This window comes from Triturus cristatus, chromosome 7, assembly GCF_964204655.1.
Source record: "Triturus cristatus chromosome 7, aTriCri1.1, whole genome shotgun sequence".
NCBI classification, from domain to species: Eukaryota; Metazoa; Chordata; class Amphibia; order Caudata; family Salamandridae; genus Triturus; species Triturus cristatus.
This window is the reverse complement of record NC_140590.1, coordinates 1,502,752,593-1,502,778,276: the sequence shown is the minus strand read 5'-3', so window position 1 is coordinate 1,502,778,276 and position 25,684 is coordinate 1,502,752,593.

The following is a 25,684-nucleotide window of genomic DNA, read 5'->3' as shown; positions in this document are numbered from 1 at the left end:
CATTTGGCAAACCTAGGTCTTTGTGAATGCCTTTGTTTTCTGCATACCTTTGGCTCCAGAAAATGTAGCTGTGTCCCACAATCCACACTGTAAGCATCTTGTAAGGAGGTCTGGATGCACTCAGATGGTCTCTGTAAATGAAATGGCAGTTTGGAAAGTAAGATGTTTCTAAAATGGTGGCTAAGATGCAATTTTGAAAAAAGACAAGAAATCATTGGTTGTTTGACAACCTTCTACACTGAAAGGTAGGGTGCATATTTCTGTTTTTTAAACACATGGGGGCATATGTATCAAGCAAATTTTTAGTCGCAAACGCTGCGATTCGCAAAATACAGCGTTTGCGATTAAAAATTCGCAAAACGGGATGTATGAGCCACATCCCAACGCAAATTTAAGGAATCGCTAATTTAGCGATTTCTTAAGTTTGCGTAGGCATTTAAGAAATCGCAAATTGCGATTTCTTAAATGAAATGTAACACTCACCAAAGGATTGCGATTAATCCTTAAGAAATCGCAAATTACCACCAACTACTAGTTGGTGTTAATTTGCGATTTCTTTTAAAAATGCATGTTTTGTAATTTTACAAAGTGCCACGTGACGCACATACATGCCCTTAGGGCATGTGTGTGCGCCATATGACCACACATGCTAATGTCAGTGGTGTATCAGGGTGTCATCTTGACACCCTTGCACCTTTGAAATTATTCTCAAATAGCGATTAGCAAATTGCGATTCGCTATTTGAGAAATACTTCCCATTCATTCCTATGGGTCTCCTGGCCCATAGAAATGAATGGGCAGGTATTCCTTAATTGCGATTTCGCAATTTGCTAATCGCAATTAAGGAATTTTAAGAAATCGCAAAAAGTTTGCAATTTTTTAAATACATCCCGTTTTGCAATTCTCAAATAGCGATTCCTTAAAAATCGCTATTTGAGAATCGCAAATGGTGATGTTGATACATATGCCCCATGATTCTTATTGGTTAACAAAAACTGATTGTAAGGAACATTATATATGATAAGCTGATATGTTGAGAAGTCAAGCACACTTGCTGTTTTGATTAGCAACATTGTGTGTGCTGAACTTCTGACCTGTGTGCTCAGTACAGTGTTCCATGACCTGTTTCTATGGTAACGGGCAGAAGGCAGATTGGGGGAAGGGTTGAAGTTTATGTCATTTGGAAAGGGTTGAAATGTTTAACCAATAGAAATGTGTGTTTGCTTTTGAATTTATGTGGGAAGGAATGTGATTTGATGTTTACATGTATATGTGTGGAAAATGAGAGGGAAACGTTGCCATTCTTTGGTTCTGCTGACAGGTGCACAGTGCAGAGATTCTGTATAAGAAAATCCGGTGTGTGACTGATATCTGGTGTGTGACTGATATACTTCTTAATCTACAAAACATCTTGAAAGGTGAGATATTTAATTTTGAGGGGATGTATGTAGACTATTTTTATTTTAATCAGACTAATGTATTTCTTCTGCTAAAGTGCAGGGAGTACTTTTTTTTCTCTACAATCTTATTGACAGTGTGTGTGCATGTAGAAACTATTTTGTGATAAGGATTTGTTTTTTTCATGTGTTTGTAGACAGATAACTATGCCGTTTTTATATTTTGGTAGAATTAGAAACCAGTCATTGTTTATGAATTTGTGAAATGAGTTATGTTTCTGCAGTAAAATGTAGTACTCCTTGTAGATGAAGAAATGTGTTTTGGTATAGTGCAAGGGATAGTGTTGTTTGTCTAGAATCACACAGAGAGCCTGTGTGCATTTGGGAACCGCTGTGAGAGAAGCATTTAGTAACATCTTGTATTCGCTGACAGATAACTCTTTTAAAACCTGTCATGTTGTCAAGTTTTAGTAGCATTAGAAGACAGTCTTTGCTTATGCGTTGATTAAATGAGTCAGGCTTTGACACAAAAGTGCACTTTTGAAATATGCACATTGTGTGCAGTTCCCTTACTACTTCCATAGTAGTAAATAAGCTTTGGTAAACTCTTAGGGATAGTGGTTGTTGTCTAGAATCACACTGTGAGTCTGTGTGCATTTGGGAACCAATGTGAGAGAAGCATTTGGTAACATTGTGTATTTGCTGACAGATAACTGTTTTAAAACATGTCATGTTGTGACGTTTTAGTAGCATTAGAAGACAGTTATGGCTTATGCTTTCATTAGGTATTGACAGTAAAGTGTAGCCGTGAAATATGTAGATTGTGTGCAGTTCCCTTACCACTTCCACTGTAGTGAATGAGTTTTGGTAAACTCCTAGGGATAGTGGTGCATGTCTAGAATCACACTGTGAGTCTGTGTGCATTTGGGAACCACTGTGAGAGAAGCATTTGGTATTATCGTGTATTTGCTGACAGATAACTGTTTTAAAACATGTCATGTTGTCAAGTTTTAGTAGCATTAGAAGCCAGTCTTTGCTTATGCGTTGATTAAATGAGTCAGGCATTGACAGTAAAGTGCAGTTGTGAAATATGTAGATTGTGTGCAGTTCCCTTACAACTTCCACTGTATTGAGGCAGGTGGAGTAGTGTGGCTCACTGGTTAGAGGCAGCAGACCCGGAAGCAGAGGACGGCCTGGGACCAGGGTTCAATTCCCGACGCGGCAGGGTCTTGGACCAGGGCCAGCGGACTCGATAATTCTCGCCTCGGCGCCTACTCTAACCAGGGATCACAATCGGCAACTCTGGGCATTAGCTTGCCTCGTCTCCACAACGGCCCCCCACATTCGCCGGGGATGCCTGGTTTCACCTTTGAGATACCCATGAGGGACCATCTCACAGGGATAGCCAGGACGGGTTCCCCAGCGGTCTACAGCGCCACGACGCCTCGGCAGCAGTGCGCTTTACAAAAAACATTTACATAGACACTAAAGTGCAGTCGTAAAATATGTAGATTGTGTGCAGTTCCCTTACCACTTCCACTGTAGTGAATGAGTTTTGGTAAACTCCTAGGGATAGTGGTGCTTGTCTAGAATCACACTGTGAGTCTGTGTGCATTTGGGAACCACTGTGAGAGAAGCGTTTGGTAACATCGTGTATTTGCTGACAGATAACTGTTTTAAAACATGTCTTGGTGTCAAGTTTTAGTAGCATTAGAAGATAGTTATGGCTTATGCTTTCATTAAATGAGTCAGGTATTGACACTAAAGTGTAGTCGTGAAATATGTCGATTGTGTGCAGTTCCCTTACCACTTGCACTGTAGTGAATGAGTTTTGGTAAACTCCTACGGATAGTGGTGTTTGTCTAGAATCACACTGTGAGTCTGTGTACATTTGGGAACCACTGTGAGAGAAGTGTTTGGTAACATCGTGTATTTGCTGACAGATAACTGTTTTAAAACATGTCATGTTGTCAAGTTTTAGTAGCATTAGAAGACAGTCTTTGCTTATGCGTTGATTAAATGAGTCAGGCATTGACAGTAAAGTGCAGTTGTGAAATATGTAGATTGTGTGCAGTTCCCTTACCACTTCCACTGTATTGAATGAGTTTTGCTAAACTCCTAGGGATAGTGGTGCTTGTCTAGAATCACACTGTGAGTCTGTGTGCATTTGGGAACCACTGTGAGAGAAGCGTTTGGTAACATCGTGTATTTGCTGACGGATAATTGTTTTAAAACATGTCATGTTCTCAAGATTTAGTAGCATTAGAAGACAGTTATGGCTTATGCTTTCATTAAATGAGTCAGTTATTGACAGTAAATTGTAGTCGTGAAATATGTAGATTGTGTGCAGTTCCCTTCCCACTTGCACTGTAGTGAATGAGTTTTGGTAAACTCTAAGGGATAGTGGTGCTTGTCTAGAATCACACTGTGAGTTTGTGTGCATTTGGGAACCACTGTGAGAGAAGCATTTGGTAACATTGTGTATTTAGTGGCAGATAAGTGTTTTAAAACCTGTCATGTTGTCAAGTTTTAGTAGCATTAGAAGCCAGTGTTTGCTTATGCATTGATAAAATGAGACATGCTTTGTCACTAAAGTGCAGTACCATGTAGTATTGTCTTCACTGCACCAGAACTGTAAATTTAAACTTTTTACCCAGGCACTGTCCTAGAAGTAGTCTGATGATTTAGTCAGTTTCTAAGTACTTATGTTGTGAACCATCCATTACCAAATAGACTGCTTCAAATGTCTATGCAGTATGCATGTAGTTCTCTAACCACTTACACAGTTGTTTTTCACACCTTCAATTCCCTAGTCAGTATCTTCCAGGAAACACCCTGTCACTCCCTTTGCAGTCTTCTAGTGACCCATTCGGAAGCAGGTAGTAATCCATTCACTGTGCCAAAACCCAAACACTTATAAATTCACCAAGACACTGTCTTTCCAGTACTCTAATGATTCAGTCACTGCCTCAGTATTCATGCACTGAGCCAGGCCTTAGCACATGGACTGCTTCAAACCTCTATGCACTATACATGCAGTCTTCTAACCACCTAGACACTTGTCTTTTACACTTTCAATTTCCTAGTCAGTATCCATATAGTCCAGCAAACATCCTGTCACTCCCTTTGCACTCTTCTAGTGACCCATTCAGTACCAAGTACTAATCCATTCCCTGTGCGAAAAGCCTACCACTTATAAATTCATCCAGGCAGTCTCCTTGCTGTAGTCTAACTATTCAGTCAGTACCCAAGTACTCATGCAGTGAGCCAGGCCTTAGCACATGGACTGCTTTAAATGCCTATCCAGTATGTATTCAGTCCTCTAATCAGCTACACAGTTGTCTTTCACAACTTCAATTCCCCAGTTAGTATTCATACACTTCTAGCAAACACCCTGTTACTCACCCGGTGTGTCTCCTTTTAGTACTGTAATCATTCAGTCAGTTAGCATGTAGTCTTTTAGTGAGGTAGGCTTTAGGGCATGAACTGCTTCAAAGTAGTATGCACTATGTATGTAGTGTTTTAATCATCGTCACACTTGTGGTTCAGGGCTATAGTTTCTTAGTCAGTTTTTATATAAAATGTGTTTGTACAGTAATGGAATACTGTAAATTTGAAAGTTATTAATATACATTTATTTCTGATTCTTTTATGCAGATACTGTTTTTCAACGTTAAAATAGAGAAATTATGCCAGAAAAAAAAAGAAAAAGAAAAGAACAGAGACAGGAGGATTATTTGAAGAAAAATCAACCACAAGTATTGAATGAACAAGAGAATGTGGCTAAAAGGAAAAAATCTTCTGGTAAGATTACGAAGCAATTTATTAAAAATGTTTGTAGGCGCAAACAGAATGTAGATAATGCTGCAACTTCAGAGAATTTTTTAAGTAAGAAAAAAAATCAAAATAAGAGGAAAAGTAAAAAAGCAAATATTCAGTCAAAGGAGATAAAGTATGGTAAAAGAAGACAAAATCAGTATAAGGAATTACGCAAAAAAATATTTTATAAGAGAGTAGTGCATAATTTGCTGAAAGATGTGAAGAAATATAAAAATAGAGCTTTATTTTATAAAAAGAAGAAGCATATTGAAAGCATTGTGGAAAAGGCTTTTGAAGTAAAAAGGAAACTGTTTATTTTAGTGTTAAACAGAATTCGATCACTAGATAAACCAATATATGTAATGAAGGCCAAAAGTAGGAGGAAAAGAGTTATTAATAAAAAAAAAATTGTGATGTTTTTTTAAGAGAATGGAAACAGTTCTAGTTCAGACCCTTTTATAAATGAAGAGAGTTATTCACTAAGTGAAAAATTATTGTATGCAGTTGACACCAGTGGTAGAGGTTATGAGGTTAGTGATGGTTGTCCAATGGAGAAAAAGAAAATGGTTGAAAGAAATGCAGAAGAAGTGATAGCTGATGAAGATTTAGGTAGACGTGCTAAAAACCCTGTGTACACTTGGGATTGCAGTAGTGTTTGTAGTGTACGACAGGAATCTATTGAAAAATTGTGTAGTTTTTTACGAGTCTATACTAAAAAAAGTGTAAAACAAAAGATTAAGCTGTTGCAAGGACTAGACCCTTGCAGAGTGAGACAACATACTGGTTTGCAAGGTCATTCTCTGGCTTGTCATTCTAGGAAAGTTTGTGAAAGTGTTTTTCACCATTTCAGAATGCTGGCAGTACATCATACTCAAATGCGGAAGTTAGTGAGAAGGTTGTATTATGCAAAAAGTCCAGCACTAAAGTTAAGTGAGTTGAACAGTGCTCTTTTACTTGGGTCAGTTTCAGATGTGAAGCAGGTCTGTGAGGATATTGAGTTTTGTTACTTTTGGCCTCAGCAAGAGAGTGAAGAAACGGAAACATTAGTAGAACAAAATGTTGAAGACAATGTAGAACCTGTAATTACAGAAAAATTTGAGGATGAAATCACAAAGTTTAAGGTAATTTCAGGTGAAAGACCAAATGTTTCTTGTATTTGTTGTCGGTGAAGTCACTATAAAAATCAGACTAGGGGTGTCAATCTGTATTTAAAAAGTGAAATAGAAGATAATGATAAGTGGATGGAATTTGCAACTTATTTGTTGGTAGAGGATTGCTTTGATTTGGGATGTGAGCAACGTATTTGCAAATATTGTTATAATAAATTAGATGAGAATAAAATGCCTGCTAGAGCTGTTCATAATAATCTAGAGTTGGTTGCTATTCCTCCAGAGCTGATAGATTTAAATACGTATAAGTCTATTCTGATACAATGTGTTCACCCGTTTCAGGCTATTGTTCGTATGGAGCCCAAAACAAGTAAATTACCTCCATCAGAGTTGCAAAGAGGATTGAAAGGAAAAGTTGTGTATTTACCATTAGATTTAAGGAAAAATGTTGAAACTATTGGTGTAGATCATGCAGAAAATCAGCCACTAGTCATTCTAGTTAATGGTGTTCCTACTAAGAATAAGAAAATCTGGCAAGAGTTAGTGGATGTTAGAAAAGTGCAAAAGGCATCATTGTATCTGTTAAAAAATAATGAGTACTATAGAAATGTGTTTGTTGGAGAAGAAGAAATAGATTTAGCAGAAGATAGTGAAACATTAAGTGGACAAATTGAAAACGTGGGCATGTCCAGATGTGAAGAGATCTATGAACATTACAGTGTACATCCACATCATTCCAAAGAGGTGATGGGGAATACAATTGAGTTATTCCAAATGAAAAAAGCAACAGGAAGTCCCATGAGTGTATGGGAAGAGAGCTTGGAAGCTCGTTGTTTTCGGCAGTTGTTTCCAACAGGAAAAGGTGGACGATATGATGAACGTCCTGTGCAGATTCCTGCATCTGAATATCGGACAACAAGATTATATGCAGAAGATCCAAGATTTCGACAATGTATCCCTTATATGCTTCATCTTCTGTTTGAAAGTGACTTGTTTGGACTTTCATATGCAGTAAATCACATTTTAAAAACTGGAATGCATCTGCAAAATGTAACTGCAAAGGATTTTATGGATAAAGTGCATCAGAGAGATGATCATTTAGAATCTCAGTTGATTAATCTGATGGCATGTCAGCGTGGGACTAATGAATATTGGTACCGTCGACATGGAGAACTGAAATGTATGCTACGGAACTTGGGAACTCCTACATGGTTTGTTACACTAAGCTGTGCTGAGTATGCTTGGGATGATTTACTTGAATTTCTTCGAGAGGCAAATTCCAATATAAAAAATATTGAATACAAGACATCTGGAGAATTGTGCTCTTTGGATCCTGTCAATGTATGCAGATATTTCAATCATAGATTTTAAGCTATGATGTCTTTCATCTGCAATAAAAAGAATCCTCCTCATGGAGAAGTTGTGGATTTCTTTTGGAGAAAGGAGTATCAAGCAAGAGGTGCTCCTCACATACATATGTTGTTATGGGTCAAGGACGCCCCCAAAATTGGAACAGATTCAGATGAAACTGTTTTGTCTTTCATTGAAAATTATGCTACATGTGCTCTTCCAAATAGCAGAGAAGAGAAAAACTTAAAACAACAAGTCTTACGATTTCAAAGCCACAGGTGTGGAAAATACTGTCGACGAAAGTACAAGTCAAAGGATAAGTTCTATACCAAATGTTGTTTTGGATTTCCACGTCCTGTATTAGCCAAAGGAAGAGTGAACAGTTTTATGTCAGCTGTACGACATACCATCACAAGAAAGTCTCCGAAAAACACCTACAACTGAAGAAGAAGCGAAGAATCAAAATACATAAATGACTACAATCCAGTTAGTTTATCCATGTGGAACGCTAACATGGATATTCAGTATGTTGCGGGCAATTCCATTGCTGTTGCTCGATATGTAACGTCTTACATTACTAAATCAGAAAAGACTGAATTGAAAGAAATGTGGGAAGAGATTTCTCACGAGAAGACTCTAAGTAAGAAATTATACAGTTTCAGTTTGAAGATGTTATCGCATCATGAAATTGGAGCATATGAATGTTCAGATCGGTTATCATCTGCAAGTCTATATTCCAAAAGTAGAAGAATCATTTGGGTGAGTCTAGGTCTTGCAGGAATGCGAAATCGGGTACTGAAATCTGTTTAAGAAATTGAATATTTAGCAGAAAATGGCCCTGAAAGTACAGATATTTTGAAAACCAATATGTTGGACACATACTATCCAAAGAGAAGTCATCATCTTGAGAACATGTGTCTCTATGAAGTGCTGCAAAACTACACTTTTAAACGGAATATTACAGAGAACATCAACAATGGAAAATATGGAGTGATTGGTTCTGTAGGATGTCTGGTGAAACAAAGGAAAGGAAATGTAATTAATCACAGAAAACTGAGTTGCGACACTGGTGACAAAAGGGAATTTTACTATTTAGCCCTTTTGCAAATGTTCAAACCATGGCGTTCTGAACTGGAATTACTTGGAGAGTTTTCCAGCTATGAAGATTCATTTAATGCTTGTAAAGATAGCATACAATGCAGTGCTTTCGCAAATTATGTCAAAATGTTGAATGATGAAATTGATCAAGAAGCTGCAATTGGAGCTGAGATTGCTAGAGACAGTTCTCAAGACAGTCAAAGTTCTGCTGCACTGAGTCAAGATCCACTAGGACAACCAATTGTTGAAAATGAAGCAGCGATTGCAATGAATGAGGTGGAAACAGCAATGTATCAAGCACAAGAAGATGCAATACAGTTAGGAAACTTGGAAGTGCAACTAAATGTTGAACAGAAACAAATATATCAGCAAGTGAAAGAGCAGATTGACCATGGATTACTTCATGAAAAGAGAGTGTGCTCATGTACATCATTTCAACCTATCTGAATATATGTGAGTGGTCAAGCTGGAACAGGAAAGAGTTTCTTAATTAAAGTAATTACAAGTTATCTGCAAAAAACAACTGAGTTCCATTTGTCTTGTGTTGTCACTGCTCCAACTGGGTTGGCAGCACATAACATTAAAGGAATTACTTTACATCGTTTACTAATGCTGCCAGTAGAGCATGAGAACAAATTGGAATACCACAAGCTATCTGGAGAAGCTTGTTGTGAAGTTTCAAGAGTGCTGAAGAAAATGAAACTTCTCATTATTGATGAGGTGAGCATGGTTTCAAACTTGATGCTTGCCTTTCTGCATTTAAGAATGCAGCAAATTCTTAAAACAGAGTATGACATGTTATTTGGAGGAAAACACGTCATAGTTTTTGGAGATCTACTGCAACTGATACCGGTAAAAGGACAACCGGTATTTAAAACACTTGCCCATGAAGATACCAGAAAGTCTCATGGCAGTGTTGGTAATGTGAACATTTGGTGTAATTTTGAATACAAAGAACTGAAAACAAATATGCAACAGGCAAATGATGCTGAATATGGAAGTATTCTTCAAGATATAAGAATTGGAATTCTTTCAAAGTAAGGGAAAGAAGCTTTGGAGAGTCGATTAGTTCGCAATGTCTTTCCAAATGAACATGCAGTTCCTGCAAGAGTGTACATGGAAATTGCTAAAAATAAGTCAGTGATTTGCTTAATGCCAACACTGCGTGAGTGTTCAATATTCAACGAAGAATTATTAAAATTGGAAAATGAAGAAATTGTAAAAATGGAAGCCATCGATAAAATTCTACATGAAGGAATCACTATTATTTTGACGGGTAAGTTGAGATCAAAACTAGATTGTTTAGAAAAAAAATATCTAAAACTGCTGGTTTGGAAAAGACACTGTGGTGCCGATTCCGATCCTGGAAAAACGGGTACGAACCGTCGGTCGGAGCGTTTTCTCCATCCGACTCGTACCCGGGAAAAAAACATTACAAACATGAAAGTACGATTCGCATGGAAACACCATTTCCGTACGAATCGTAAAAAACACCGACCGACGAAAATATACATACGAATGTGATCCGTGAATGCTCCGATGTCGGGACGCTTTCAGGCAGCGTTTCACGAACCAGGAAGTACGATTCGAACCGACAGCAGTCCGGACGGCAATATTTTTACGGCACCCAAAAAGTGCCGGAAGAGCGAAGTACGCCGCGAAGCGACCAGATTAGGGGGCCCGGTACGCGCCGTACCCCCCCAGCCCCCGTGAGTATGCGCCAAACCCCTTGTGTATGTACACCCGTGTACGTATGAGTCGTACCCCCACCCGTGTATGTACACCCGTGTACGTACGAGTCGTACCCCCACCCGTGTACGTACGAGTCGTACCCGTGTATGTATGGTGCGTACCTCCAGCGCGTAGCACCGTACATACACGGTGGGGGTACGACTCGTACGTACATGGGTGTACATACACGGGTGGGGGTACGACTCGTATGTACACGGGTGTACATTCACGGGTGGGGGTACGACTCGTACGTACACGGGTGTACATACACGGGTGGGGGTATGACTCGTACGTACACGGGTGTACATACACGGGGGGTACAACTCGTACTCACGGGGGCTGGGGGGAGGGTCGGCGCGTATGCGGGCACATGTCTCCATGGTTGCTATGGGAGTTCGGTCCGTACGGTGCATTTTCCATACGGTTGTAAAATCGGACGCACGGGATGGATCGTACTTGCGCGCTCGGACTTCACTTTTCACATTTGTACGTAAAATCGTCCGGGGATGTGTCGGACACTTTTTCCGACCCGAGGACGTGTGTGGAAATTTTCCAAATGCGATTCGTATGGACTTTTTCCCATATGAATCGTACTTGGCAGTTTGTACGCTACTTGTACGATTCGTACGGTAAAAAGACCGGATACGAGTCGTACGGGGAAAATTTTTCCAGGATCGGAATCGGCACCTGTATGCGTGTGTAAACTGTCGGGTAATTTTAAGGCGTAATTTGGATGTAGAGAAAGGTTTAGTTAATGGTGCAATGGGCAAAGTGGTGGATTTTGTGAATTATCAGAAAAAAGAAGGAATTGAATTTTTAAAAATTAAATTTGATCAGATTGATGAAGTTAAAGAAATTGGTCGTTGTTCAGTTCGTTTTTTGCTTGTTAAAGATTTATATGTCCGTAGGAAACAATTTCCATTTTCTCTGGCATATGCAGTGACTATTCATAAATCTCAAGGATTAAGTGTAGACAGTGCATTGGTGAACATTGGATCTACTGTATTTAAAGAGGGTATGGCATATGTTGCTTTGTCGCGAGTCAGAACATTATCTGGTTTGTTTTTGATTGATTTTGATGAGACAAAGGTTACTGCAGATGAAAACTGTGTAAAAGAGTATAATAGGTTAAGAAGGGTGTATGCTCCAAATTTAGGTCAATATCCTGTATTTGAAAAGCGTATGGTTGGTCAAAAAAGAAGGTTAGAGAATATCTGTTCTGAAGGTATCAAGAAAAGAAAAGAACAAGATAATGTTGTGATTGCAGGTAAAAGGAAATTGGACACTGTTGAAGAGATTGTTGGTTATCAGTTTGAAAATAGTTCTGTGTCAACTGCTATGCTAATGTAGTGGTCAATGTTGTTTTTTATCTGGAATGTTTGCAAGCACAAATTATGCAGAATCGGGAAAAAAGATTTTGTTCTCTGTTGCATTCTGTTTATGAAGAATTGACAACAGATTGAAGTAATATACAATCTGTTTCAGATGTTCGTAGTCTTTTGGATGTGTGTTCTGGTTCTACACAATTTACACAAAATATCCAACAAGATTCTCAGGAATTTTTAATGTATATGCTTATCATTTTTGAAAATGAAGGTGTAGAAATAGAAAATATTTTTGGCCTTTCTTACAAATGGGAACATTATTGTGAAAATTGCATGTATACATGTAGCACCAATGTAGACACTGAGAGATTTCTGTATTTAACATTACCAGACTGTAAATCAGTGTCTTTCAATAAATTAGTGAAAGGTGCAATTCAAAACATGGAGTGTAGCCAACGTAAATCAGAAATGTTATCCACATTATTCTTAACAAAATATGGAAAATACATCATTTTAATGATGCAACGTTGTACAGCTGACGGAAGAAAATTGGATACTTTAATAAAACAATTTGTAGCAGCACAACTATCAATATCAGGAAGGACTTTTGTAGCAATTGCAATAATTTTCCATGATGGTCCTTCCACCGCATCTGAACATTACACTGCCTATCTAAAATGTGACAAAGGCTGGACACTTTGTAATGATGCCCAGTTGGTTTTCAAACAACGTTTGCCTAGTGAATTACCAAATTCCTACCTAATATTTTTAAAGCCAAAGTTTTAGGAAGATAATTCACTCTCTGAGCAATTTATTATTATAATTTAATTGGACAATTTACATAAAGAAGAAGTGCAAAAATACCATTTGGCCTCAAGGAAAGGTATATTTTTGAATTATGGACTTTTTGGAGGTCATTTATTCGGTGATTATTTTAATGCGGCAACATTTACAGTTTTTATAAGTTAAAGTTATAAAATTTTGTAATCTGTAAGCATTTCATATATGTATGATTTGTATTTTCCGGTATTTTACTGAGAATAGTATGTTTTCTTTTTTTTAAACAATCCTTCTGATTGTTTTTTTTTTTGCCCGCTGTTAAGTGATGAGTACCATTGAAATCACTATTTCTAATGAAATTCAATATATTCTGAGAACAGCAAAAAAGGGAAACAAATTACTTTGTGGAAATTATGTTGTGTTGTAAAAAATGTATTATTATATGTTATAATTTTTTTTTCTTTTCTTTCACAGATCCAAATTTTAAAATAAGCAATTTTTAAGAATCTATATTTGAATGAAAAACAGAAAAACATGTATACCATTTTTTATTCCTATTACTGTGAAGGTGAGTTTAACTAAGTCTCAATATGCAGAATGAAGAGGCCTGCAAGAAGCTACAAAGTTGAAACACGTTTATAAAAACACTATGTTTATGTAGTTTTGAAATCTGACCATAATCAGATATCATGACCTGCAAAAAAAGAGATTTGAGGGGTTCATAATATTTCACCTTTTTAGCTGTTGAAGGACTGTAATCATTTCAATCATTCTTCTTTGAACATGTTTGCAGACAAAACTCTGTGCTACTTTTATCATTCGCAAGGAATTTTAAAAACGGAAATATGTCACTTTTTGTAACATAGTTATTGTGTAAGATACTGTTTCATATTTAGAAAGAGAGGAAAAGGCACTCTGAGCACTTTTTATACTCCATGTAAATACAACCTCATCATGCAGACCACTTTGCGTTGCTAGGGTGTTCTATAAGTGTTGTTGTGCATGATTGCACTGAATACTCATAGAACAAGACACATGTCTAGATTTATCATAAATCATAAATCTTGATATGTGTGTGAATGCTGTACCATTCTAAAATTGGTGTAGGAAAGCACAACAAGGTGAATTGTTTTCATTTCTCCACATTTTTATATCTTCAATGCATGCCAAAATGTTCAGCATACACTGAAGGAGAAAAATGCATTTTCTCATTGTTTTTGTGCAGGAAGGTGTGTCTTCCTGCAGAAAAACAAACAGCACATGACACAGATATCCTTGCACTATGGTGCAAGGGTGCCTGTGTCACCACATGGCTGCAGTTTAAGCAGCCGTGCAGAGAGAAGCATAGATTTGCAACATATTTATGTACATATGTTGCATCCCTGTGCTTCGGAATGTTACTGTGTGATGCTGCAGCACTTCCTTATAGTTCTGCACTTATACATTCACCATACGCTACTAATGGATTCATTCAGTCAATTACGTACTACACATACATTCATCTAAACTTTCACGCACTAACAAAGAAATTTAGCTCTTTTTTTAAACCAGGAAAGTTAGTTCTTACAAGAACTTTTTTTTTTCATCTTTCTTCTTTTATAATTTTTTTGGGGTTTTCTAAACAATTTTTCATTTTTTTGGGTTTTTCTGCACAAAAAAAACAAGAAACAAAACAGGAGAAACCAAACAATGAACTTCAGGGAACAATAAAAAAAAACAGACAAAACTAGCAAATGTGACTTTCTTGGCGGCGGCAGATCAGATCGATCGACTGCTCACCATAGCAGAAAGTCGCATTGCACTTAGTGCAGAGCACTTTTAAAAATTAAAATTGAGGACGGATGTCCAAGGTTTGGGCTGATGGATGCACTCTTGATGTCCTCGGCTGCGATGAGGTGGATGGCACAGGAGTGTTTCTCATCCGTCGGCACTCTTCTTTTGCAAGATTGTTTGGATGAAGGGTCCTCATGTGCTTCATCATACTTGCCGTGCCGCAAGAGTATTTCTTGTTAGGATCCCCTCTCGATAGGACTCTTTTGAAAATCTTACATGTGACCAAGGTGGCATTGGTCTTATTCTGCCTCTCGGGAAAAGTAAAAAATTTCCACACCACTGAAGAAAAACGTTTTTGGAGTGGTGCCTCCGGCAAAAATTCATCCTCAGAACTATGAGGTGATGCAGGTGAGGCCTGCTGCCCTGAAGCCATTTTTGGTTGAAAAAAGTTAGAGCTAAGTGTAAACTTAGTCTAAAAAATCTTCTTCTCTCTAAAGAGATGGTTCTCCAAAGAAGCTCAAAGAAGAATGATTGAAATGGGTGGGGTCTTTCAGTACTTAGAACAGGAAGTTTAATGAACCAATCAAATCTCTTTTTTTGCAGGTCACATGGGATCCGCGCACCCTGCGCTTACACAGCACGCACCCAGCGTGCATCCGCGAAATTGAATTAAAAAAAATTATAGGATTAGATGTAAAAATATATTAGTTTTAAGACTAGTTTAGAGTTTGTCTTCAATTAATATGCACATGAAATACATATATATATGTTTTTTTAAATGTTAAATATTTCGCGGGATCCGCGTACCTACCGCGTCATAGGCGCAGATGACGCATCGTGGAAGCGCGTAAACGTCGCGTTACGTACATCGAACGTGTCGTGTATAGGCTGGGAGTCGCGTACCGGTCGCATTGCAATCGCGCACTAAACATGTACCCAACGCATACCATGCGCGGATGCTATCGCGTAGGGATCGAGAATGGTGCGCGTAGGGTGCGCGGATCCAAAAACATGGAAAAAAAATATATAAAATAATGTTTTGCACATATTGTTCAAAAAATATTTTGAAAAATATAAAGAAATATGTTTGAAAAACCCATTAAGTTCAAATAATATTTTTAAATTTTTAAAAGAATTCATTCAAAAAATACGTTTAAAAAATTGTGATAAAAAAATATTTTTTAAAAAAATGTAATTAATGAAATTGACACACTGAATTTGAAAAATATAGAAATCCAATCAAAATCATTAAACATGATATCTTCAGAGATAAGTTATAGATAGGAATTAGCATTTAAAAAACCTTTGAAATTCACTGAAAAAACCATAGGTTTCATGAACGGTATAGTTAGGAATTGGCATTTAAAAAACCTTAGAAATTCACTGAAAAAACCATAGGTTTCAGGCACGTTATAGTTAGGAATTGGCATTTAAAAAACCTTAGAAATTCACTTACATAGGTTTCAGGGGTGTTATAGTTAGCTGGACATTTCCCTCGTACAAAACCCTAGAAATTCCCCTGTTATAGTTAGTTCAGCTAACTATAACTCGCGCCCCCGCAATGTACTGCTGATGACATCACATATTACATCACTCATGACATGGTCAGTGACATCCCTCATGACATTAGCTGAACTAACTATTACAGGGGAATTTCTAGGGTTTTGTACGAGGGAAATGTCCAGCTAACTATAACACCCCTAAAACCTATTTTTTTTTAAGTGAATTTCTAAGGTTTTTTAAATGCCAATTCCTAACTATAACGTGCCTGAAACCTATGTTTTTTTCCGTGAATATATATATAAATATACATTAACTCCTCCGCTTAGGCAAGGATTCCATGGACACTCCTGTATGCTTAATAAAGATTTTAACGGCTCAAGCGACGCGTTTCGGCTTTTGCCTTGATCACGCTCACGGAAAACATTCCATATTACATTTCATATATCGAATTTAAAGTGATAAACATAGAAAGTGGACTTCACCCAAATAGTGGTATTTACAATAGTGACAAACATAGAGGCATTTTAACACAATACAGACTAGTATATTCACCATACTTTGCTTTGCACTCGATTCCTATGCAGAGCCCAAATGATTATAGCCTGCACTCGAAAAAGCGGTTTATGTCAAATTTATATATCCTCCATATAAATCAATGGGACCAATATAAATATTTGTATTGCAACAATCACTCACACTGTCTGTCAATACATATCGTTAGAAAATACATCGATAATCTATACAGCAAAATAAGCCCAAGTGGGCAAATAGACATATAATTCTAAAAAGATAAATAGAATAATTCGGACCCCATCTGTGCTTCAGAGTCGTGCCTTTTGCTTAAATGGTGTAAATCCATTCAGAAGTTCCTGAGAAAATCAAAAGTAAAATCAAATATATAGCTGGGCATAGCCTAACCACACATCTCATCGTGAGAGCTGATTGGCTGTCAGCACTTCATCCAAGAAGTGTTGGCAGCCATCTTGGGACCAATATACATGATAGGACCTCATTAAAAAAGCATTGCAGTTAATAGAAGGTTTTAAGACTTTAGTTACATTATAAATCATTTGTTGATGGTACCATACTCATTTTTGGAATTGCGGTATGTTCTAAGGTGATTTTACCATGTGAAAAAGCCTTCTGCTGGGATATCATGAATCATGTTTGAGAGAAAACTATTTTCTCATGCTTTTCCCACAGAGGTTTGGAAGGTGATCTATAAGCTAAACTGTGAGCATATTTTCTGTAAATTCACATTATCTTTCTCAGTCATGTGAGAATGAAGTCTGACAATCTCAGTAAAACATGTACATCCAACAAGGGCAGAGACTGTCAGTTGATTCCTTTGTGTTCTACTGCAGCCTCCCAGAGTGTTCCAAAGAACAACTAGAGCGCTAACAGTCCTACTTATGACAAACGTATGGCACACCTGAAGCCATCTTGATTGGAATAAAGTGGTAACTCTTAAAACATTTAATTTAAAAAGGAACAAAATGAGGGGGTTCATTTTGCCATAGAAGGTTTGATTAGTGCTGCAGAAAGAAAAATTAGGGCACATTTTGGGTGCCGCTCGTGCCAGGATTTGTGGACTCTTCGTCTGTCAGGACATCGCTGGGCGCTTGAACTGGGTGTGAGGGACTGCGAGGCGCTTGCAGCGTGAAGATTGCTAACAGCTGCTGCCTCTTCCCGGACACTCCCCCCTCGCTTGTTTGCCCGCCTCCCTGCCTTTAAAACACGACTAGCGGCCCCCGCTCCGCGGGAGCCGCTCGTGCCAGGATTTGTGGACTCTTCGTCTGTCAGGACATTGCTGGGCGCTTGAACTGGGTGTGAGGTACTGCGAGGCGCTTGCAGCGTGAAGATTGCTAACAGCTGCTGCCTCTTCCCGGACACTCCCCCCTCGCTTGTTTGCCCGCCTCCCTGCCTTTAAAACACGACTCGCGGCCCCCGCTCCGCGGGAGCCGCTCGTGCCAGGATTTGTGGACTCTTCGTCTGTCAGGACATAGCTGGGCGCTTGAACTGGGTGTGATGGACTGCGAGGCGCTTGCAGCGTGAAGATTGCTAACAGCTGCTGCCTCTTCCCGGACACTCCCCCCTCGCTTGTTTGCCCGCCTCCCTGCCTTTAAAACACGACTCGCGGCCCCCGCTCTGCGGGAGCCGCTCGTGCCAGGATTTGTGGACTCTTCGTCTGTCAGGACATCGCTGGGCGCTTGAACTGGGTGTGAGGGACTGCGAGGCGCTTGCAGCGTGAAGATTGCTAACAGCTGCTGCCTCTTCCCGGACACTCCCCCCTCGCTTGTTTGCCCGCCTCCCTGCTTCTAAAACACGACTCGCGGCCCCCGCTCCGCGGGCGCCGCTCGTGCCAGGATTTGTGGACTCTTCGTCTGTCAGGAAATCGCTGGGCGCTTGAACTGGGTGTGAGGGACTGCGAGGCGCTTGCAGCGTGAAGATTGCTAACAGCTGCTGCCTCTTCCCGGACACTCCCCCCTCGCTTGTTTGCCCGCCTCCCTGCCTTTAAAACACGACTCGCGGCCCCCGCTCCGCGGGTGCCGCTCGTGCCAGGATTTGTGGACTCTTCGTCTGTCAGGACATCGCTGGGCGCTTGAACTGGGTGTGAGGGACTGCGAGGCGCTTGCAGCGTGAAGATTGCTAACAGCTGCTGCCTCTTCCCGGACACTCCCCCCTCGCTTGTTTGCCCGCCTCCCTGCTTTTAAAACACGACTTACGGCCCCCGCTCCGCGGGTGCCGCTCGTGCCAGGATTTGTGGACTCTTCGTCTGTCAGGACATCGCTGGGCGCTTGAACTGGGTGTGAGGGACTGCGAGGCGCTTGCAGCGTGAAGATTGCTAACAGCTGCTGCCTCTTCCCGGACACTCCCCCCTCGCTTGTTTGCCCGCCTCCCTGCCTTCAAAACACGACTCGCGGCCCCCGCTCCGCGGGAGCCGCTCGTGCCAGGATTTGTGGACTCTTCGTCTGTCAGGACATCGCTGGGCGCTTGAACTGGGTGTGAGGGACTGCGAGGCGCTTGCAGCGTGAAGATTGCTAACAGCTGCTGCCTCTTCCCGGACACTCCCCCCTCGCTTGTTTGCCCGCCTCCCTGCCTTTAAAACACGACTCACGGCCCCCGCTCCACGGGAGCCGCTCGTGCCAGGATTTGTGGACTCTTCGTCTGTCAGGACATCGCTGGGCGCTTGAACTGGGTGTGAGGGACTGCGAGGCGCTTGCAGCGTGAAGATTGCTAACAGCTGCTGCCTCTTCCCGGACACTCCCCCCTCGCTTGTTTGCCCGCCTCCCTGCCTGTAAAACACGACTCGCGGCCCCCGCTCCGCGGGAGCCGCTCGTGCCAGGGTTTGTGGACTCTTCGTCTGTCAGGACATCGCTGGGCGCTTGAACTGGGTGTGAGGGACTGCGAGGCGCTTGCAGCGTGAAGATTGCTAACAGCTGCTGCCTCTTCCCGGACACTCCCCCCTCGCTTGTTTGCCCGCCTCCCTGCCTTTAAAACACGACTCGCGGCCCCCGCTCCGCGGGAGCCGCTCGTGCCAGGATTTGTGGACTCTTCGTCTGTCAGGACATCGCTGGGCGCTTGAACTGGGTGTGAGGGACTGCGAGGCGCTTGCAGCGTGAGGATTGCTAACAGCTGCTGCCTCTTCCCGGACACTCCCCCCTCGCTTGTTTGCCCGCCTCCCTGCTTTTAAAACACGACTCGCGGCCCCCGCTCCGCGGGAGCCGCTCGTGCCAGGATTTGTGGACTCTTCGTCTGTCAGGACATCGCTGGGCGCTTGAACTGGGTGTGAGGGACTGCGAGGTGCTTGCAGTGTGAAGATTGCTAACAGCTGCTGCCTCTTCCCGGACACTCCCCTTCCCTCCTACTTACCTCCCCTTACTATAAAAGCAGAACCTTCTGACGCAGCGCGGGACGCGCGCGGGACGCGCGCCGGGCGAAGCCCGGGCCAAGGGCGGGCCCGTTCATGCCCATTCCAGACCGAGCAAGACCGGACCGGGCCCCCCCTCTAACGTTTAATGTTCAGTAGGTTAGTAGTTCTAACAGGAGGATTTCAAATATATCCACGCTTAAGTGTTTTCTTGTTGATAGCTATATTCACTACTGCTATAGATGGCGACTACTAGAGGGAGTAGGAGTAGGTTGAATGTGGACGTATCAAATATTACTGGCCCATTAGACAATTTTATTGTTAGAGCCAACTCAGTAATTGATCAAGGGATTGCAATTATGGAACGGAGAGTGTCGCAAGATCTACTATTAGCACGGCGTTCCTCTATGGGACACTTTGCAACAGCCAAGACTCCCGTCCCACAAAGTAATAAGGTAACCACGAATCTAACACATGCAGACATACATACCATCCCAAACACCGTGGATCTGTCACCGTCAATGGTGGACTCTATATCCCTTACTCAATTAGAGAGGTCTCCGCTCCTTGCTTCAGAGTTATTGAGTATTGAATTATCGTCACAAGACTCAACAAATGATCAGTTGCGAAGAGTAAGTGAGGGAGTTGGCACAAAAATAACAAAATTACCGAAAAAACCTAGGAATAAGATAAATGATAACACTGCTAAAAGGACCAGGACGTCAAAAAAATCTACTACCATGGGGGAGAAAGGGGAAAGTAAACATTCGCTCAGGTCTGCAGCCCATAAAGGTCAGCAGTCCAAGGATGTGTCCATACGAAAATGCCCATTAGAAACTGTAGTTAATTTGGATTCGAATAGTGCGGGGGCCCCCTCTGTTATTGATACAAATCACGAAACCTTTGAAACTGACTATAACTTAGCTGAGTATTTAAAGGAGCTTTTTAAAACCTATCTTTCTCCTCTAGAAACTAGGTTAAAGCGGATTGAGGCACAGTTAACGGACCTGACTGATGCCTCAAAAATCTCGTTAATTCCTGGGATATCAAAGACTGTGAGTGGGAGTTTAACTCGTACAAAACCACCATTACCGAGCCCCTCGACTCTTAAACCACTAGTTTCTGAAATCAAGGCAAATAAATCGACATCTACTATGACGGAGAATATAACAAATGTAGATATTAAAAATCCCCCTATAAATCTGGCGCAGGAGGCTAATACTGCCAAACATTGTACTTGGGGATCCAATTTAGGAAACTCGAGCATTAGTTTGCCCCCAGAAGCATCGCCATATGTGGTAATATTGACTGGAGTTCCTAAATTGAAGGAGGAAAATGAAGAATCAACTGGATCACTAAAAAATAAGGCACAACACTGGTTAAATATCAACCGACCCCTACCACCAAATAGATGTAGTAAGATTTTAATGGTCCGTAGGGTACCCTGGGTGGGGCCAGAAAGAAAGTCGATACAGGGCGACTGTGTTCTGGTCAATTTTGATAACCCAGACACGGTCGACTATATCTGCTCTTGGGACACCCAATTTAACAACGAGGCTATTAAACCCAAACGCCTTTCCTTCTTTTATCCACCTAGTCCTCTTTACCATCAATTTCATTGTGACGAAAACTGGATTACTGTGGGTACTCAAATTAGTGGAATGGCCAACAGGCGTTGGGAAAGGTAGCCTATTAGAGATGTACCACCCAGGGATACCTGGAGAGGTATACCAATCTCCAACAGATTTAATAGCTTGGAGATGGTGGATTGACTTTATCGGAGAGACCGAAGTTTAAATGTTTACTGTCCCAGTGCAGACAAATTGTATATTAATAACAACTCCAGGACATCGGGCTTTTTAGTGGAAACCGACGAGACTAGGGCTAATCAGTTACCAGTAACCCCGATAGCAACTCCAATACCTTGTCCATTACTAAATGAAAATTCATATGGATTAGATCAGGAAATTTTCACATATCCAGTCCTGGACCCGAAATTGGCCCCAAATACTCGAAATTCCGAAATTATTACGGAGATGGAAATCGAAAGCAACTCGTTTTTGATTGAAACAGATCATTGTGTTGACCATCTCCATAATTTAAAATGCCAAGGGGAAAATTCAAGAGGGGAACTGTCCTTCCTGTCATGGAATATAGCGGGATTATCAAATAAGGTGAATGATCCCATTTTTCGTGATTTAATTGCGAAATATGATATCATTTGCCTCCAGGAATGCTGGGAACAAACTGAGATCCATCTGGCAGGTTATCGGACATATTTTACCCCTGCCACTCAGTCGCGGAGAGGCAGGTGTTCTGGGGGCCTTTGCACGTACATTTCTAATACAATTACTTTGTCTATTAGCCAACAGACTACATGGGGGCATAATAGTTTTCAGGTTCTCAGCCTAACAGCAGGTGGGAAACGACTCCTCATTTTAGTGAATTTATACAACAACATCCCAAAAGAAGAACAGCATAAAGTTTTAGAAGATCTAAACGACTGTATATGCTCGCTTAGCCTTAATCCTGAACAAAATGACACTTGCATCATCCTGATGGGTGACTTCAATTGTCATTTGTGTCCTTATAGTAATTCAGGTATTTGTGGTATGGTTAACCTGTCTGGCGAACCATGCACACACTTTGAACATACTTCTTTGGGAAACTTGTTTAATGCCTTAATTTTTGACTTGAACCTGGGGTTCGCAAACGAACTTTGTAATCCCCCGGTTTTATTTCAAACCACTTTTAATGGGCGTGGCTTACAGTCCGTAATAGACTACACATTGATTTCAACTTTCTATTATCATAATGTACTGTCTTTTAAAACACTGGATACTGTGTTGAGTGACCATTATCCGATCAGTACAATCTTTGATATTGAGCTAAGTATTAGATCGGGTATTAACGTAGCCAAAAATTTGTATCGCCATGCCCTTTCATTGGCAAAACAAAACGGCTACGCCTTAAAATGGAACAAAGTCGACCCTATACATTTTCTTCAAAATCTAATTAAGGAACAACACAACAATATCAAGATTTGTTTGGTGGACAATCCTGACCCGGGTATGATTGTTAATGCTTTTAACCAGATCACTTTGTATATTGGTGAAAAACTGATAGGAACATCTCGAACAGGGGCGAGAGAAACAACTGAGGGATGGTTTAACTCTAACTGCACAAAAGCACATTCACGCTTAAAGCAGATTTTAAAGAACATACCGAAAGACCCGCTAGCAGTTAGAGCTGCGAGATCAGCTTACAAAACCTGCTTGAAAAAACGGAAACAGGAGTTGAAGGAGATTGCGTGGGACACTCTAACAAAAGCCAGTCAGTTGAGAGATAGTACTGCCTTCTGGAAAGCAGTAAATGCTCCCTTTTTCGCAGATAGAAAATCAGATAAGGTAGAGCTCGCCATCGATGGACCAACCTGGGTGGAACATTTTACTGAACTGTATAAAGAAGACGTCCTTCCCACTACAGATCTCACCTCCCATGACTACCAGCTTTTAACTGAGTGTGCTCCTTCCGTTTCATTCCCTCTAAGTATTTCTTTCTCTGTTCCCGAAGTAGAATTAGCATTACTAGAAAGCTCGAGAAATAAAGCTCCTGGCCCCGACGGCGTGCCTATAGATATATATAAAGATACAATATCTTTATGGACTCCTTTGCTGACCAACGTATTAAATAGTTTTAATAGCATTGGCTTTCCATCGACCTGGCAAGAAGCCATAGTTGGGATGTATGACGTTACAACGCACACTTTTACAACGCATGCACTTACAACGCATTTTTTACAACGCATAATCCATTACAACGCATGACATTACAACGCAGGACACTACAACGCATTTTTAAAAAATACCTTTACAACGCATTACCATTACAACGCATACTACCTTTACAACGCATACCATTACAACGCATAATATTAAATTACATTTAAGGTAAGTATTAGATAGTATAGGGGTAAAAATTACTAATCTAACTCCAGGGGGTGCAACAGTAGGGTAAGTGTTGGATAGTGTAGGGGTAAAAATTACTATTCTAACTCCAGGGGGTGCAACAGTAGGGTAAGTGTTGGATAGTGTAGGGGTAAAAATTACTATTCTAACTCCAGGGGGTGCAACAGTAGGGTAAGTGTTGGATAGTGTAGGGGTAAAAATTACTATTCTAACTCCAGGGGGTGCAACAGTAGGGTAAGTGTTGGATAGTGTAGGGGTAAAAATTACTATTCTAACTCCAGGGGGTGCATCAGTAGGGTAAGTGTTGGATAGTGTAGGGGTAAAAATTACTATTCTAACTCCAGGGGGTGCATCAGTAGGGTAAGTGTTGGATAGTATAGGGGTAAAAATTACTATTCTAACTCCAGGGGGTGCATCAGTAGGGTAAGTGTTGGATAGTATAGGGGTAAAAATTACTATTCTAACTCCAGGGGGTGCATCAGTAGGGTAAGTGTTGGATAGTATAGGCGTAAAAAATACTATTCTAACTCCAGGGGGTGCATCAGTAGGGTAAGTGTTGGATAGTATAGGGGTAAAAATTACTATTCTAACTCCAGGGGGTGCAACAGTAGGGTAAGTGTTGGATAGTGTAGGGGTAAAAATTACTATTCTAACTCCAGGGGGTGCAACAGTAGGGTAAGTGTTGGATAGTGTAGGGGTAAAAATTACTATTCTAACTCCAGGGGGTGCAACAGTAGGGTAAGTGTTGGATAGTGTAGGGGTAAAAATTACTATTCTAACTCCAGGGGGTGCAACAGTAGGGTAAGTGTTGGATAGTTTAGGGGTAAAAATTACTATTCTAACTCCAGGGGGTGCATCAGTAGGGTAAGTGTTGGATAGTATAGTGTAATATTATGCGTTGTAATGGTATGCGTTGTAATGGTAGTATGCGTTGTAATGGAATGCGTTGTAAAGGTAGTTTTTAAAAATGCGTTGTAGTGTCATGCATTGTAATGTCATGCGTTGTAATGGATTATGCGTTGTAAAAAATGCGTTGTAATGGTAGTGCGTTGTAAAAGTTGCGTTGTAAAGGTTGTTCCCCCCATAGTTGTGCCTATTTTTAAAAAGGGAGATCGTAATGATCCCAAATGCTATAGGCCTATCTCCCTACTTGATTCGTTGATGAAAGTGGCAGGTAGAGTTATTTTAAACAGATTAAACTCCTGGGCCGAGGAAAAGGATATCCTTTCTAAGTTCCAATATGGTTTTAAGACAGGTTTAGGTACAATCGAACAAGGACTCAATTTGGCCCTAATTATCGGTAAATATATGACGGCAAAAAAAGGCAATCTTTTTATGACGTTCATCGATTTAAGCTCAGCCTTCGATTGTCTGAATCATGAGGTACTATGGAATACTTTGATAGGCCTGGGCATTGACATAAACATCCTTAACTTCATTAAAGAATTATATAGGGGGGCAGGGGCAAAGGTACGCTTTGGAAATAAAGGAGAGTGTTCTACTAAGTTCCCAATAAACAAAGGGGTTCGACAGGGGTGCATCCTGGCACCATTTCTTTTTAACCTATATATCAATGGTGTGGCGGAATTTTTAACCAAACAAAAGGTAGATTATCCCCAAATTGATGGCACAGCGGTTCCCATTTTACTTTATGCGGATGACGCAGTTATCATGGCTAGAACCCAATTGGGCCTCCAAAAAGCTCTAACCTGTTTTACATCGTTCATGAGCTCTAGAGGTCTAAAAATAAATATAGGAAAAACGTTCTCCATGTGCTGCTCTTCGAAGAATAAACTTCCTTGTAATGTTTTTATTGAAAAGTCCAAGATAGGACTCACAAGTACTTTCTCATATTTAGGGGTTGTTTTTAATGAAAAAGGTACCTGGAAAGCAGCGATTAGGAGCAGGAATCTTGCTTTTGCTCGCGCACTAGGAGCAATAAAACAGTTTTCCAATAAGT